The sequence below is a fragment of the Strigops habroptila genome, chromosome 8, assembly GCF_004027225.2.
Source record: "Strigops habroptila isolate Jane chromosome 8, bStrHab1.2.pri, whole genome shotgun sequence".
NCBI lineage: Eukaryota > Metazoa > Chordata > Aves > Psittaciformes > Psittacidae > Strigops > Strigops habroptila.
In genome coordinates, this window is record NC_044284.2 from 3,690,449 (window position 1) to 3,705,216 (window position 14,768).

The window sequence follows — 14,768 nt, forward strand, 5'->3', positions numbered from 1 at the left end:
TCCATTTCTGAGGTGGAACATGACAGCTTTTTAACTTTCTACAACAATATGTGACAGAAGAATACTATATTCAGTTGATACCGTAGGGTGATTTATGGAGGCTGAATGTAATAATATAAATTGAGTTTCAGAAAAGACACTGTGACTAATCTTACCAAAAATGCTACGGGATGTTTAATAATCCTGGTAGGTCAGAAGCTGTTCTTCAAAAAATTCTCTTAAGACTGATTGTTATTAAAGCATGTACTGCATTTGGTTCATTTTTCATTTAACTATGTAGTCTAAAACTGCTGTCAAGCGCAAATATTTGACTTGTAATTGGATACCCATAGAAATGGAATAGAGCCACCAACCCTCAACCGAAATTACAGTTATGGAATATTTAAGGTAGTAAATGCCCTTTGAAGAGCCACAACACAAGCATCTGTCCACGTCTCTTGAGCTATCCCTAGCAGTTCTCATTGGTGTTTTTTGTTCCATTAATCATAAATAAAGCAGCAGGAATGAAGCAGCACACAAGAACTCCACTGCATTCACTCTGCCATCTTCCTCCTTTGCTTCCCTCCAGCATTTAAGGCTCCACTGCTTATTCATTAGGCTACGAGCTGTAATTTTGAGGAGACTGAAGAAGGCCGAAAGGAGGGGGAACATAATGTATATAATTAAGGGGCCTCACTCAAATCCCTCAGAAATTAGCAGAAATCTATATTTTCCTTACATTACCTCTGTATTAGTCCTAACACAGAAGCAGACTGGTGGTACTTCTCTGTCTGCAGGAAGGCTGCGACCGCACACACTGGAAGCCCCAGTCTGCGCCCACAGGGCTCCCACAGGGAGATGAGACAGACACAGACACCATTTTGCGGGCCTGATGTGCTCTGTAACCCCAAAACATGCCGCGCTCCTGCTTCCTTAACTCCGCGGCCCAGCGCTGCGAGGAGCCTCAGAGCTCGGAGCTCGGCATGGCGGGGCAGGGCCCATCCCGCCCAGCAAGAGAAGGGCGGGCTGAGGCCACCGTGACCGGGCACAGGGATGGGCCAAGGCGGGGCCAGGACGTTGGCCTGTGGGCCGGCCCAGCTCGGCGGGTGGCCATGGCCGGGCCGGGCCGGGCCGGGCTGTGGTGCCGCTGAGCAGCGGTCACAGGCCTGCGGGGGAAAATGGCGTCCTGTCTGAGGGAGCCCGGGGCTGACCGGGCGTGAGGCCTGCTGGTGCACCCAGGGCTCTGGCGCTTTGGGATACAAGATAAAACTCCAAGCCCCAAACAAATCTTATGCTTATTTGTTTCATAGGATTTCCCTTCTTTTCATTTTGCATTTTCTTTAGGATTCAAAATCTCCTTAGCCGCGGCTCTCAGTACTGCATTGAGCTCTTTTCAGTTCACCATTGTTAATGAGAACAAATGAAAAAGTAAAATGTTTGTGCTGTTTCAAAGGCTGTCCAAATGGGCTGAGATCCATTTATATGATACTCATTCCCTGGCTTCACAAAAAAGCAGTATTTTTGTTACTCTGAAAAATCTGCTCCACCTAAACGTTTGGCTAACACCAGCGTTTTCATCCCAGATCTTGGGCTTCCCATAATGCCATAAAGTTTTCCTTAACAAACCCATGAGTTCTTGAGGAACTTTTCTCAGAAGGTAAATAGTAAGATGCTTAATGTATACAGTATGTCAGGTTTGGTCCCAATATCTTTCTTATGGCGCTCAGCCTTTTCCACCACACGATACAGTATGTGGCAGAGACCACCCAGCAATTATATTTGTTCACTGTATTTCACATTACCTCTTTGTTAAGTTTAGTTGTAGACTTCAACTCCATAAGGTAAAATATTCCCAGATACTTAATACCCTGTGGTTTTCAATCTAAATTTAAACCCTGCCTTATCCACTGATGGTACAATATGTTCAGGGACATAAACTCCAACTTACCTCAGTTGATTCACCATTCAGATGCGCTTGCAAAACTCTCAGCTAGCTTCCACCAATTGTTTTATGATCTAGGAGCTGAAACAGAAATACCATTTATACTGTATGATACTTATTAGAGGTGAATAAACAATGCATAGCAAGTTATTGTTTACTAAATACCCATGAGCTGATCATCATTTCCTTGAATCTGTTCAACATTCTCCAATTATTACAGGTTTAACCCATCACTTCTGAACTTGCACACTTCAAATGTTCAGTAGTCATTCTATGTAGTATAGCTGTGATGAATGTGCCCAAGTAGTGACTTTTTAAGTTTTCACCAGTAAAATTTGAGTATGTGACTCTGGTGATATTAATATTTGTCTTGACTTTGACAAACATCTGTGCAGTGGTTTCTGAACTAGCTGCAACCACACTTGGGTATATGAATGCAGCAGAACTGGAAGCAGCACAGCATTGCTGTCCCTGATTAATCACCACCATCAAGATAGAGGATGTATTGGCTCAGGTGTGGCATCACTTGACTGTGGCTCTCTTGATTTTAGAATCCAAGTTAGTAACCTCTTACAATACTGATCCACCCCCTGTGGATGTATTATCTGCTCTGGAATTAGCTTGGTATTATTTGTGTTGTGGTCCAACATGCAGCACTGTGGTAAGAGTAGGACTTTTTCTGGGTACCAGCAGAACCTTCAAAGTCAGCTCTTACAGGGCTTTTCTTTTTCATAGACATAAATACAGAGAGTTGATATGAACATGAACTGCTATTCTGGGACAAAATTTAAATACATATAACTCATAGGACAGTCTGGGGATGGAACTATTTGAAAGTTACATCTATCTGTGAAAAGGCTTTCTTTGCTTAGAATTACCTTCCTGAGTTAGAGGTATCATTAAGCACCATGACCAGAAAGAGGTTTGGCACTCAATAAAATCCATTTAAACAAGGAACACAGTGTATGTCATAATTCTCTATGCACAGAGCTACCCAGTACTAATGCAGATGAAAAAGAGACTCAGAAGAAGGTTATTAGTTGATTTGTTAAGGCACGTAAGTGTCAAGGGGTGTGATCAACTGGAAAGAGGCAGGTATCACCAATGTATTGGAGCTGTCATAGAAGAAATATGTCCTGCAGAAGCCTTAAACGTAAAGTCAAAATTGAAAAGCTGTTGAAATCCTCTATCAGCCACCAACTTACAAGTATTCCATGTCTGATTTAAGGCTGGAAATGTGCCAGGAAAAAAACCTAGTACTTAAATATGTGGGTACTAAAGTGTTTGAACTTAACTCTGACATCTGCACATTAAGATTTTTATGTTCCATAAAGATGTTGTCTTCAAAGGAGGCATCCAACCCTATTTCCATCCCCTGGAGATACTCATTTGTAGTTTCAGCTAAACACAGCACCATCAGATGGCTGTCCAGCTAAAATACTTTATTTGCATCTCCATGATACCATTCTTAGCAATGAAGGGTTAAGATATGAAAAATTAAAAGTTCTTCATTTTGAGACCATCTAACTTAATGAGAAAGAAAAGTACAATATGAAGATCTAAACAGAGAAAAACACATATTTAAAGCTGGCAACCTAAACAAAAAGTCTGGGAAAGAGTGCTATTTTTGTACGAAAATATTTAATCCAATTAGGTTGTAGTTGATGTTACATATAAAATCTAAAAATAATCTTCACTTTTTTCTTTTCCTTACGTTTTTCTGAACATACTTCATTGCTTGTGAAAGTAAAGGATTAATAGCACTCGAGATGGGAAAGCAGTGTAGATTGGCACCGAGCAAATTTTTCCTCAGCGCAAGGCTGTTTCACTATGCAAGGCTGTTTTACCAGACTAGCTTGAGCCCTGATCTACAAAAGCCCTTCTTTGCAAGTCCTCACAGAAGTTAGCCGTAGGAAAGATTTGTGAGATTTAACATTGGGATCAACATCCGTCCATGTAGAACTTTTTCTAGTACACTGGTCACTCTGCACTGAGTTATAAGCCCATCTAATGATGAGGGCTTACTGTAGTTCTCCAAAAAGTCTGCTCCACTACCTAATAGATAGCTCCTTGGAAAATAACTTTTCTTCATATTTTCAAGAATCCACTTCATTACTCCTAACTACATATTCTTTAATAGTCCTGGGCAGTGATGACCAGGTATAGTGAACTGTCCCAAATAAAGAGGTAGTTTCATAAAACAAATCACACAGATTTACATATCTGACCTTTTCTAAATTCCAAATGAATTCTGCAAAGGAGAAAAGCTATTGCATTAATTCAATTTGCCTGTGTGGCAAAGAGACCAGAATGGTACTCTCCAGAGAAAGCAGTATGCTAAAGCCAAAGTACAATGTGTGAAATTCATTCTAATACAGAATACTCTGTAGGTTTGTGATGGTCAAATCCTGGTTTAGGGCTAATCTCATTTAACTGGATACAAGTTGCTTGTTCTTTACATGACATACATTTTACTCAAAATATCTATTAAAAAAGATCTTCCCCTCTGGAAGATACACAGTGTGCCAGCAAAAGAACCTCCTGAAAAGAACCTGTTACCAGGCTGAAACATTCTTCCATAAGGCAGGACCATCTATGTTTTGATTTCTGTGAACTCTATCACTACTCCATAGTTCATCATAGCTACTGTCTCCTGATCTGATCTGCTGAGTAGCCAGTGCTTCTTGAAATCCCCTTGTTGGTGAGGGTATCGGCAGTTTTATACAATAAAATTAGTACAAATGGCTAGCATAAAAGCATACAATTAAAATCCACTGAGCAAAATACTCCTATAAAGGAGGGTATTTCAGTGTTTGAAGAAAGCAACTAGAACTGCGCAGAGTCTGTTTCACAGGGAGTTTCAAAATTTAGTGTTTGTATTGGGAGTAAAAATCCCCAAATATCTTAAAATTTATCATGCAGCAAATTCTGGGGAAAAGAAAATGCATTCTGGAAAATAAAAAAGTTTCTTTGATCATTTCCAAACAAAGTTCTTGATGGTGGGTGAAGAACTCTCCAACTCCTAACATGCCGGTACAGCCAAGATTCCAGGTCCCTGACTACTTTTCATTAAAAATCTTGGACTGAAGTGCAGCTATTCCCTGTACACCTTGGAAATTCCAAATGAGTATCAGTGCTTGCAAGCCAGCCTGACTGGCCTCTAGTGACTTGACTCTCTGTTGGTCTTTGACACAAGTTGCTGACAAGCAAGGAGCTTGAAATTCTGGTGACCCAGCAGGTTCCACGCAGCCTGCCAGAGAGTCAGAAGGGGACAGAGAGAGGAAAGCAAAGCTCTGTTGGATGTTCATTGAAATTGAATCATCTCTGCTAATTTTTTTCACGCTTTGCTTTTCTGAATTGTCTTTTTAATCCTCTCTTCTTGCTTGCACGAGAGGCAGCATCTAAGTGATGGCCATATGAAGAAAAAAGCACCAAAGTGCAAGTGAGATCAGACGTGCTTTAAATCACTTTATTCTTAGAAGTGGGAATATCCTACTGAGGCTGAAGTGACTTTGGAACAGAAACCTTAGTTTCTTATTTGTCTCACATTCTGCTATGAAGCAGTTAAAACAATAATGCTCACCAAAAAATGACTTTGCAGATGTTGCATTTGCAGCAGCAAATCTGGGCCATGCCAGGAAGAATTAGAATAACCTAACTGTGTGCTACACTCTAGTAATGTGCCACGAACAGTAAACAATCCTATGCCTCTGGTGAGGGTATTCTTTTGCCAGTGAAGTTTCTCGACCCACAAAAGATCTGTATTAGAACATCATTAAGCCTATACTCGATTTTAAAGTTCAATCTTTCACAACACAGGCACCAGAACCAGCATTATAATACAGAATAATGTGTATTATTCACACTATGTGCATTCTTACACACTATAATGTGTAAGAATGCACATTAGGAAATTACTCCCGATCTGGCTGCCATACTGACACCAAGACAGCAAAAAGTTTATGGTAGAACAGAAGGTTTTGTGCTAGAGAACAGATAAGTGACATGGATTGAAATTATGGTAAATTTAAATTGATGGCCTAATTAGTATTATCTCTTTTTGTATTCTCTGTAAGAAATATTATCCAGGAGGAACTCATTTTGCATTAATGTTGATATAAAGTGTCATTCTGTAGCATTTCCATTGTAATCTGGCATTAATTAATGCATCATTACTCCAAAGTGTTCATTAAATTATTACAGAAAGGGACATCTGCCCCCGTTCAGAAAGAAAAAAACCATTCTAATTCTCATATGGTGCATGAGAATTAGAATTTCAAAGGTCTGAAATGCCGTGTGAGTTCCCACAACACTGCTCCAAGCACAAAACCAAGCAGAAACGTAGGCACAATGAGCTTGTGGCTCATGAACCACAGTGTGACGTCAATATTTGCTCACTCGTGATGGGGTCTGGTGACACCATCAGAGCCTCAAAGCCAGGCAGCAGTCATCACAAATCCAAAGCAGCATATTTCTAATGCGGTGAATTAAATACACTGTACACTGACTATCAGGAATTACTCACAAATAATTCAGAGAATTAAATAGGGGTATGAAAGTATTCACAACTTCAGCAGGCTCTACTAAATACTCTGCTGTTGGGCAGGAATACCACAATGTAGTCACTGGGAGTTCCAGGGCTGTATCAGCATTAATTGCAAACAGTCCTGCGCTCCTCAGCACTGATTGTTTTGACCTTCTGCCTGCAGTCCTAAGTGGCTTCTCAGATCAGGATTTCAGTTGTTGTAGCTATCAGCTGGGTGGTAGCTGCTTTCAAATGCAGAGAGGAGGAAACTCAGTCCTTTATCAAAGAATACACAGACCAATCCAATGCCCAGTGAAACCTACAGAAGCCTAACCGCTGACTTCACAGAGATTTGGCGTTTCAGCCTGTGTCTGAGAGTTGCACAAGCAGACCTCTGAGGGAGTGCCCCTGGCAGCAAGTGGGGCTCTCTGCAAGGGGCTACACAAGCTCAATGGGATTGGGGTCCCTCTGAATTATTAAACTTGATCAATAATTCAAGAAAACATTAGTCTAAAGCATGAAACAAATTCTGTGCGATGTGACCTACCTGCCAGCTATGCACCAGAGCCAGAGTTGCACAAGATGCTTCCAGGATGTGGCTTCCATAAGGTTTAGTGTCTACACTACTCAACAACTCTGCCTGTTTCAACAATTATCACTTTCTTTTGTTACATTTGGGCTTGCATTGAAAGATCTTTAAAATGTAAAAGTTAAATGAGGCTCTTATAAAGAAGTGGTTTGGGTGCAGTATATTAAAGGAAAACTTCAAAGGAGCTCAAGATACCTTTCAAGCTAAGGTACAAAAATTTAAACAAGAACAAAAGCCTCTCTTGTATTTTGAAGCATTAATTGTTCCACTTCTGTTGATGTAAAGTGAAAGGAGAAGCTTTTAGTTAAAAGCACGTAGTATCAGCCAACATGGAATGTTCCAAAGTCTCATGGAATAATTTTAGCTTTGATATAATGGCGCAGGTGAATCTCAAATTATAATGCTTTCTGTAGCATATGCAATAATTTTTGGTAGCTGAATCCATTAGATAAACATTAGTGCTTGAAGAGATTATTGGCATAAATCAGAGTTTCACCTTTTATATTTATAAGATAGTTCATATTTATAAGGCATTTCATAACTTTGTGAGTGGTGTTTGTCACGTAACTTTGTGACTGTTGTTTGATATTTCATAACTTTGTGAGTGAAGTTTTACCTATCATTATAGCCTGGCTTTCAAAGGATAAAATACACAACACTGCACTGTTTGCTCTTTTGTCTATCTCTCAGCTCCCCTTCTTTAAGGAGGAGACAAAATTAATTGTAGAAAATGTAAGGAGTAAAGTCTTCCATAAGTTTCATGAAAACTGGCATCCGGGTAGTAAAGAAAGAGCCAAATCAGTGCTTGCATGGAAGAACGGTTTCAGCTGGGAATTTAAGAGTTCTGTTGACTGTTGGCCTCTGAGCTGGCCAGTCTGTGGGTAGTTCAGCGCCAACCACAATATGTTACTTTGCCCACTTGTAATTAGTCAAGGATACTGTGGAGGGATTTATGAGACATATGAAGTAATTATAAGTCCCACGTGCAAGCACATCATGGAATTCACTCAGAGAGGAACAGTGAGTTGTTTTGGTGCAGAGGTACAGGTAATTGGGATACAATGTGCAAAACCACTACATTTACTGGTGCTGCTGTTCATAACAACCCGTTGTATAATTTGAGCACACTCGTAGACCTGCTCAGTAGAAAAAAATACATGATGTGTACTGATATGCCTGATACTTACTGCACTGTCAATAAAACACATAAAACAGTAATTTTCATCTAGAGTGCCTCAAACTCTGGTCCATATAAGATGACTCTGACAGAAGAAAGAGTATCTTTTTCTTGTCAGTTCTGCTTTGTATCATGGCAAGAGTATTCCCACTTCAGACAGTAGTTAGGCAAGCTGAGACACAGAACAATTAATTCAAAGGTTTTCTTAAAGTTAGATGCTAGTTGCTCACACTGGGAAAAATGGTCCCAATTTTCAGGAACATGATCTTTTTTCAGCTTTTCTAATCTCCAGTTTGATTTGTATGCACTAAGAAAATAAGGTCCAGTGTCTTTCCCTTGCAACTAATGGTATAATACAGATGTACATGTACCCTCCATGTACTGAATGCTGTGTTTCAGTGCTTCTCTCTCTCTTCCGCATTGTATGGAATGTCAGTTAGTGGAAGTTATGAGAAAATGTGCCTAACAAATCCAGGAGAATCAGCTGGAACTTTAAAAAAGAAAGTGCCATAAATCAAAAGATACGAATAAATAGAACTAAATACCCAGTCTCTCCTCTTTACAGCTAGAAAGCACAAACCTTCTAGTTCCTAGAATGGAGCTGTATGAGTTTAGATTTTTAGGTTGGGCTGATTAAGCTACAGAAACTCCTGATTAGTATGGCAGCATCAAAAGTTTGTTGCTGTGCTCAGGATCATTAACTTACAGCATCATCATAAACCCTACTGCCCTGCATTGCATGTTGTTTATTTTTACAATGAATACTGGTAAAAATGCAGGCTTTACTCTCTATATATATGAATTATTTTACTACTGAGCTTTTCCTGCCAGCTGTTTGAGTAGCCAGCCAAAGCTCCAGAGATAGAGAAGCTGGATCTACACGTATGCAAAAACTTAATTAAAAAAGTAACCTAATACTGTCTCTTTTGTTCATTCTTTAACAAAGTGACAGGGTATTTTCATTACTTTCCGAGTACTTATGGATAATAACAAATTAAGTGTTGATCAATCAATATAATGATCCATTTGACCCAGAAATAATAACAAGAGAAGATCTGCAGAATTTCTAATAAAATCACAATCCCAACAGAATTTGAATTCATTACTTTGGAAATATAAGGCAGACAGTTCCTTTCGCTAACATGGATTTGAACTTGCAGAGGGTAAATTATCAAAGAGGCCCTTGTTGCTTGCATGCTGCAATACAATTTTATTAAGAATTACAAGGAAAAATTAATAAGCACTCCAGTGCTCAGAGTCCTGAGGTACAGCATGGCTTAGATCTTGGCACAAACCTGGGAACATGCCCTGCTTGGAGTATGTGCTCTTTCCATTTAAATATTATTAATGTTGTGGGCAAGGTTAAAAGCTCAGCCCATGTCACAAAGCCAACCTGCAAAGAACCTCAGAACCTGCCAAATGGTCTGAGTTTGTCAGCGTGCAGTGAGCATGTTCCTTCTCTGGCATGTTCTCTGGCTAATGAATGAGTTACTGGAAGTGCATATTCCAGTCTTGTGCTCCTAGCATCCTAATACAGTGATTTCCTTTCAGGACGAGTTAAGAATTGTCATGTTTCTCTGTATGGTGAACATCTTAATGCAAAATCATCCCAGTAAGCACAAGGATAATCTTCATTACAGGTCGACCTTGGTGCACTGAATTCACTTCCCAAACACTCACATTTGTAGCTCTGAGATGAAGCTGTCCATTTCTTCCCAGTCTCTCCTCCTTCCAACTTGAACTCACAAATCTTCTAGTTACTACAATGAAACTTTCACACTGAGCTGATAGTGTTACAGAAATGCCTGATTATCAGCCATGTTAATCCCAGCAGGGTGTGCTAGGTTTATCTTCTGTCATTGAACAGTGGAAAGTAATATATAGATCCTGGAGCTAAATTTAAATGAGCTTTCTTACATTCCGGAGGGATTCCAGCCTTGCAAGTATACAGCCGAATGCTGTTGTAGCTATATTGCTTTCTACAGCACAGTGCAGTGTAGATGTGCCCATCCATTCCCTCTGTGACCATCATGATGTCATGATGTTCAGGGGGAGAAATGGAATTAGCTACAGGAATATCACAGCAGACAAAAAAAGAACAAAAAAGGCTAGACATAAAAGCAGACTAAAGACATATCCACACTTCGTTTCAGGAGACTAAACAGCTCGAAATAAGTTTCCTTGTTTGGGTGTCTTTTCTCTCCCCTTCTTTGTTCTGTGGTGGAGCAGATGCTCAGCAGAGGATTATCTCAATTTGGAAGTGTCTCCCTGCAATCCTGGCCAGACTCTCAGCTCCTGATCAAGCAGTTCCCTGGTTCAGATTAGCAAATACTCAAAAACTCGGAGCCCTTGCCTGTTACTGGGAGTATCAAAACCTGTTAACTGATGCTGTTCTTCAGATCTGAGGCCAGAACAGCAGATTTAAGCCTGAAGTGGCCCTTTAGAAGCCATATAACAACTACAGAGATATACACGCAATGTTTATAAACATAACATACAACATCCAGATTCCTAAGGAAACATCAAAAAGATCAGTCAACAGATCTGGCAAATTCAGGTAAATTTACTAAAGAACAAAAGATTGCTCAGGAGGATCACCCTTTCAAAGGCATTTTTCTACTTCTGAGCAAGAGAACTTTAATACTTCTATGAGGCATAACTGGCACAGAACTGCAAACTAGCCATTATCTAAACAATGATTGTGCCAAGGATGAGTATGCAGGTTTAGGATTCTCCTTCAGTGGTAAATCCAGTTTCATTTCCTCCCTCAACATTCAGTATTCTTGCAAGGGCTCAGGAGTAGAAAACCTGTCTTCTCCTCTGCTCTTTTTTGTGCCCTAGTTCTGTTCAAAGGAATGGCACTCATTTTTTCTGGCCTCTGTGAATTACAGGCCCAAGTGAGGTGATGTGAATACAAACACATGTTGACGAATACATGAGTATTACTGCTCTGGCTGTGGGCGCAGGAGATGGCAAATGTACTACAGAAGAGCAGCTGCCAGAGGTAAAGCATACAAAATGTGGCTCCTACACGAAAGATTGAGGTTTTCAGAGAATCTGGTGGAAAGCCCAACAAGTACATTTTGTTGCTGCTGGAAGAATTTATTTCTGCTGAAACCTATAACTCCTGGGTTAATAAAGTGAACTTTGATGGGACTAGAGGGAAATATGGGCTTCCCAGGAAAGTTAGGACAAACTTAGATGCATTTCTAGAACACAGATTTATGGAAGTGATTGAAGCTGATAAGATCAAAACCCAAGTTAACACTTTCCTTTGCTTTCCTACCACACGCTAAATAGACCTCTGCCACAGCTGGCTTGCTACCAGTGAAACTAATGGTGCCTGTAAACAATGAATTTCACAGAATGATCAAGCTCACGCAATTAGTATCCATGCATGTTGTTTTGCTTTGAATTTTGAGGGATTTTACAGAACCTGCTCTTATGTTAGAGCTCACTGACTATGGAAATAGGCAATGGCTTGTCAGGACTGACTGCTAAATCACGAGGCATACAGAATCCGAGTTCATCTGATGAGGTTTGTACATTAGAGTGAGAACCTTGGTAAAAGTCTCCAGAACCAGTAACAACAAAGGAGCTTGAAAAGATTGACTCTATTAGTGCTACTAGTGCTAAAATGCATGTACGTATCCCCTATACATTTATACAACTAAAATGCTGAAACTGGTGCTTTCTTTATTCTATTCCTTCTTGTTTATTAGAACACTATCTAAATATGTGCAAAAAATACCTGTCATGGTCTTGTTAGAGGGATAGTCAATCCACTGCCAGAAACTTGAGCACAATGAAAACAAAGAGTTTGGCAGAGCTGATAGGCATGTTAGAAAAAACCAGTCTTTTTCTGTTGGGAAGGGAAAGCTTTCTAGATGCAGGTAATAACACATCCCTTTCTGAAGGGCAGCTAAACGGCCTTTCTCTCGACGTGTACAGAGGAGGCTATTGAGAAAAAAAATCCCTGCTAAGTAAGGATGTGGCAAATATAAATCAGGTTCTATGATAGGCCACATCTGTGTTTTGGTCATGTGATGGGCATATTTCCTTACATTCCTCAGGGAGGGCAATAAAAGAGCAGGGTATGGGCTGAACGAATTGTTGTGATGAGACAGATTCAACCCGTGGGTTTGAGGTCAAGCTAGAAAAGACAGGTCCAGGGTTAACACAGTCTCTGTTTCTCATAAATTTAGAGTATGAAATTTAGGCAGGAAGCCAGATTTGACCTAGCTCTCTGTTTCTAATTTTAATGTTGAAATGCCCACCTCTAATTCTTTTTTCTTTGATAGGCTCTATAGCTTCCCTGATTTTTTTTTTTTCTCCTTTATTTTACGTAGGAAGTGTCCAAGTCCAGATCTAATTTATACCATTGCTTTTTTACCATGGCTTACTCCAGGCTTCTTTTTCAATGTCTTTTATTTTTCAAACCTTTTCTTCCTTAAGTCAATGCTACCTGCAGGTAGATTATTCAGATATGTGAAAGTTAGACTGTGTTACCTATGGCTCTAAAACTATAAAAGGTAAATAAAATCACTTCACTAGTTATTATATAGATATATTCATGTGCATATGCGTGTATGCGTGTGTGTGTGTACATATATACACACACAGATATATATATGAATTCCCTGGTGGTATCATATACATTAACTTTTCCAAAATATCTATTGGAAAAGATATTTTACATCTTTCTAGTTCACCCATTCAATATAAATCAAACATCAGAGGCATAATTAGACAACAATCTTTTAAACGTTTCAGAATTAATTGACTGGGGTGCCTGAAAATGAACACTAAACTGAGCACTCCACATTGCTGTATTTCCCGAGGACTTCCTTTCCAAGGCTCTCGCCAGAAATGGGAACAATCTGCAAAATTAATACAGTGTTTCAGATATTATGGAATTAGTACATTTTAGATTGCATCTGGTACTAAAGTGTTTTAGGATAACTGGCAAAGTCTTCTGAAGGAATTATCTCCAGTTATCAATTAAATTCTCATTAAGGAAAGAATCTTAGTAGCTTTCCATGGGTAAAAATCTTTGTCTTCGAATTACTTTAGCCCATGAAAACATCACATTTCCAAACTAAAGCACTGGAAATGTCTAGAGTCAATTCAAGATTGCCTTTCTGTATTCCAAATTCACTATGCACTGTTAATAAAGAATTTAGAACTATTTTTGTTTTGCAATATGTGTATTACAGCCCCCTATGGATCTATTAATGGGTTTGTATTCTTAGCTCTGAGCTAAAACAGGCCAGGTAACTACTACACATGAGGGTTGGCTCTCACAAAGACCTACCTGCTTTACAAATTTTACTGGGACAGGCTTTAATAAATTATAAAGCAGGGAGATATAATCTCTGAAAATCCAATCCCCACACTCACTTCTTTCTCAGGCACTCACTATGAGCAGCATGCGTGCTTCTATCCTGATGAAAACTTAGCTGCCCCCAGAAACTGAACTCAGTTTGCAACAAGGCCCTTACTAAAGGTTTCCTTCTCTTCTAACAACATGGTTACATTGCAAATGGAAAGAAAGTTCAAATACAGGCAAGTACAAAATAACCAATTCCTATTGTTAACAGGAAAACTTTAAGAATTAATACATTTAAAATAAAAAACATACCCTTTTTTTTTCAAAATAAATAATTGGAAAAAACCATAATTTATGAAAACATTTTTATCTATTACGTGTTTTACTGGTACTGCTCGTGTGTGCATGACTCTGATGATGCACAAGATACGCAGAGCAAACCCCTGTCTTCCTCTGATTCCTCAGTTCTTAATTTCACTACAATGGAGGAGAGGCATCTGAATTTCACAGGTGGATTCGTCTGCATTCATTCAAAGCACTTTTTAACAAACTTTACTGAAAATTCCTTTGAATCAAGCATACTGTGCCTTGAGCAAGCAATACATAGAATTCATTTTGTAAGCCGCCTGTATGAGTAAATGCCAACTGTAACTATCTGAATTTCAAGTCTGAGTTAAATCTTATATATTTAGAAGCACAATATGCGAGTGACACAGTAGGATCTTGTTTATTGAGATACACAGTAGAACCTAAGGAACTGATATTACAGTGGAAAGTAATCTAAATTGCTTTCACAGAATTTCTACTACTTTCAAGTAATAAAAATGTTACACTCTACACTCTAAATAAAATCTTAGTTGCTATCGACAGTTAGTATGAGATTCAGTCAGAACTACCAAGCTGTGAAAATAAGGCCCAACTTCTGTTGTTTTTGTTGATACATTTGGCATCCAATCATGAAAAACAATGTCCATGTCACTAAAATGGCCTCCAGGCATTCAGTATATCTACATCGAGGTTAAACATCTATGTGAAGATGTGACAGCACACCTTATAAAAGATATTATTGAGTAATATAGACTTTCTGTAATAACCAAACAGTAAAGAATATAGCTTTTTAAAGGTCTCCCCATGGCTGATCTCATGACTCAAAGATGAGAGACTGTGCTGCAAGCTAAGTAATAAAATCTGGTGGATACTGTGGGCTAGCTTGTGACAAATCATATC

General features: G+C 39.2%; 1 protein-coding gene across 1 annotated transcript in view; it reads right to left on the bottom strand.

Moving 5' to 3' along the window:
- Positions 1-14,768, bottom strand: part of LOC115611913 — a 505,339-nt gene that overhangs the window by 279,579 nt on the left and 210,992 nt on the right. Inside the window, exon 4 of the mRNA XM_030495581.1 lies at positions 1,928-2,002. The gene's annotated coding sequence lies outside the window, so the exon portion shown is untranslated. The remainder of the gene's footprint in view (positions 1-1,927; positions 2,003-14,768) is intronic.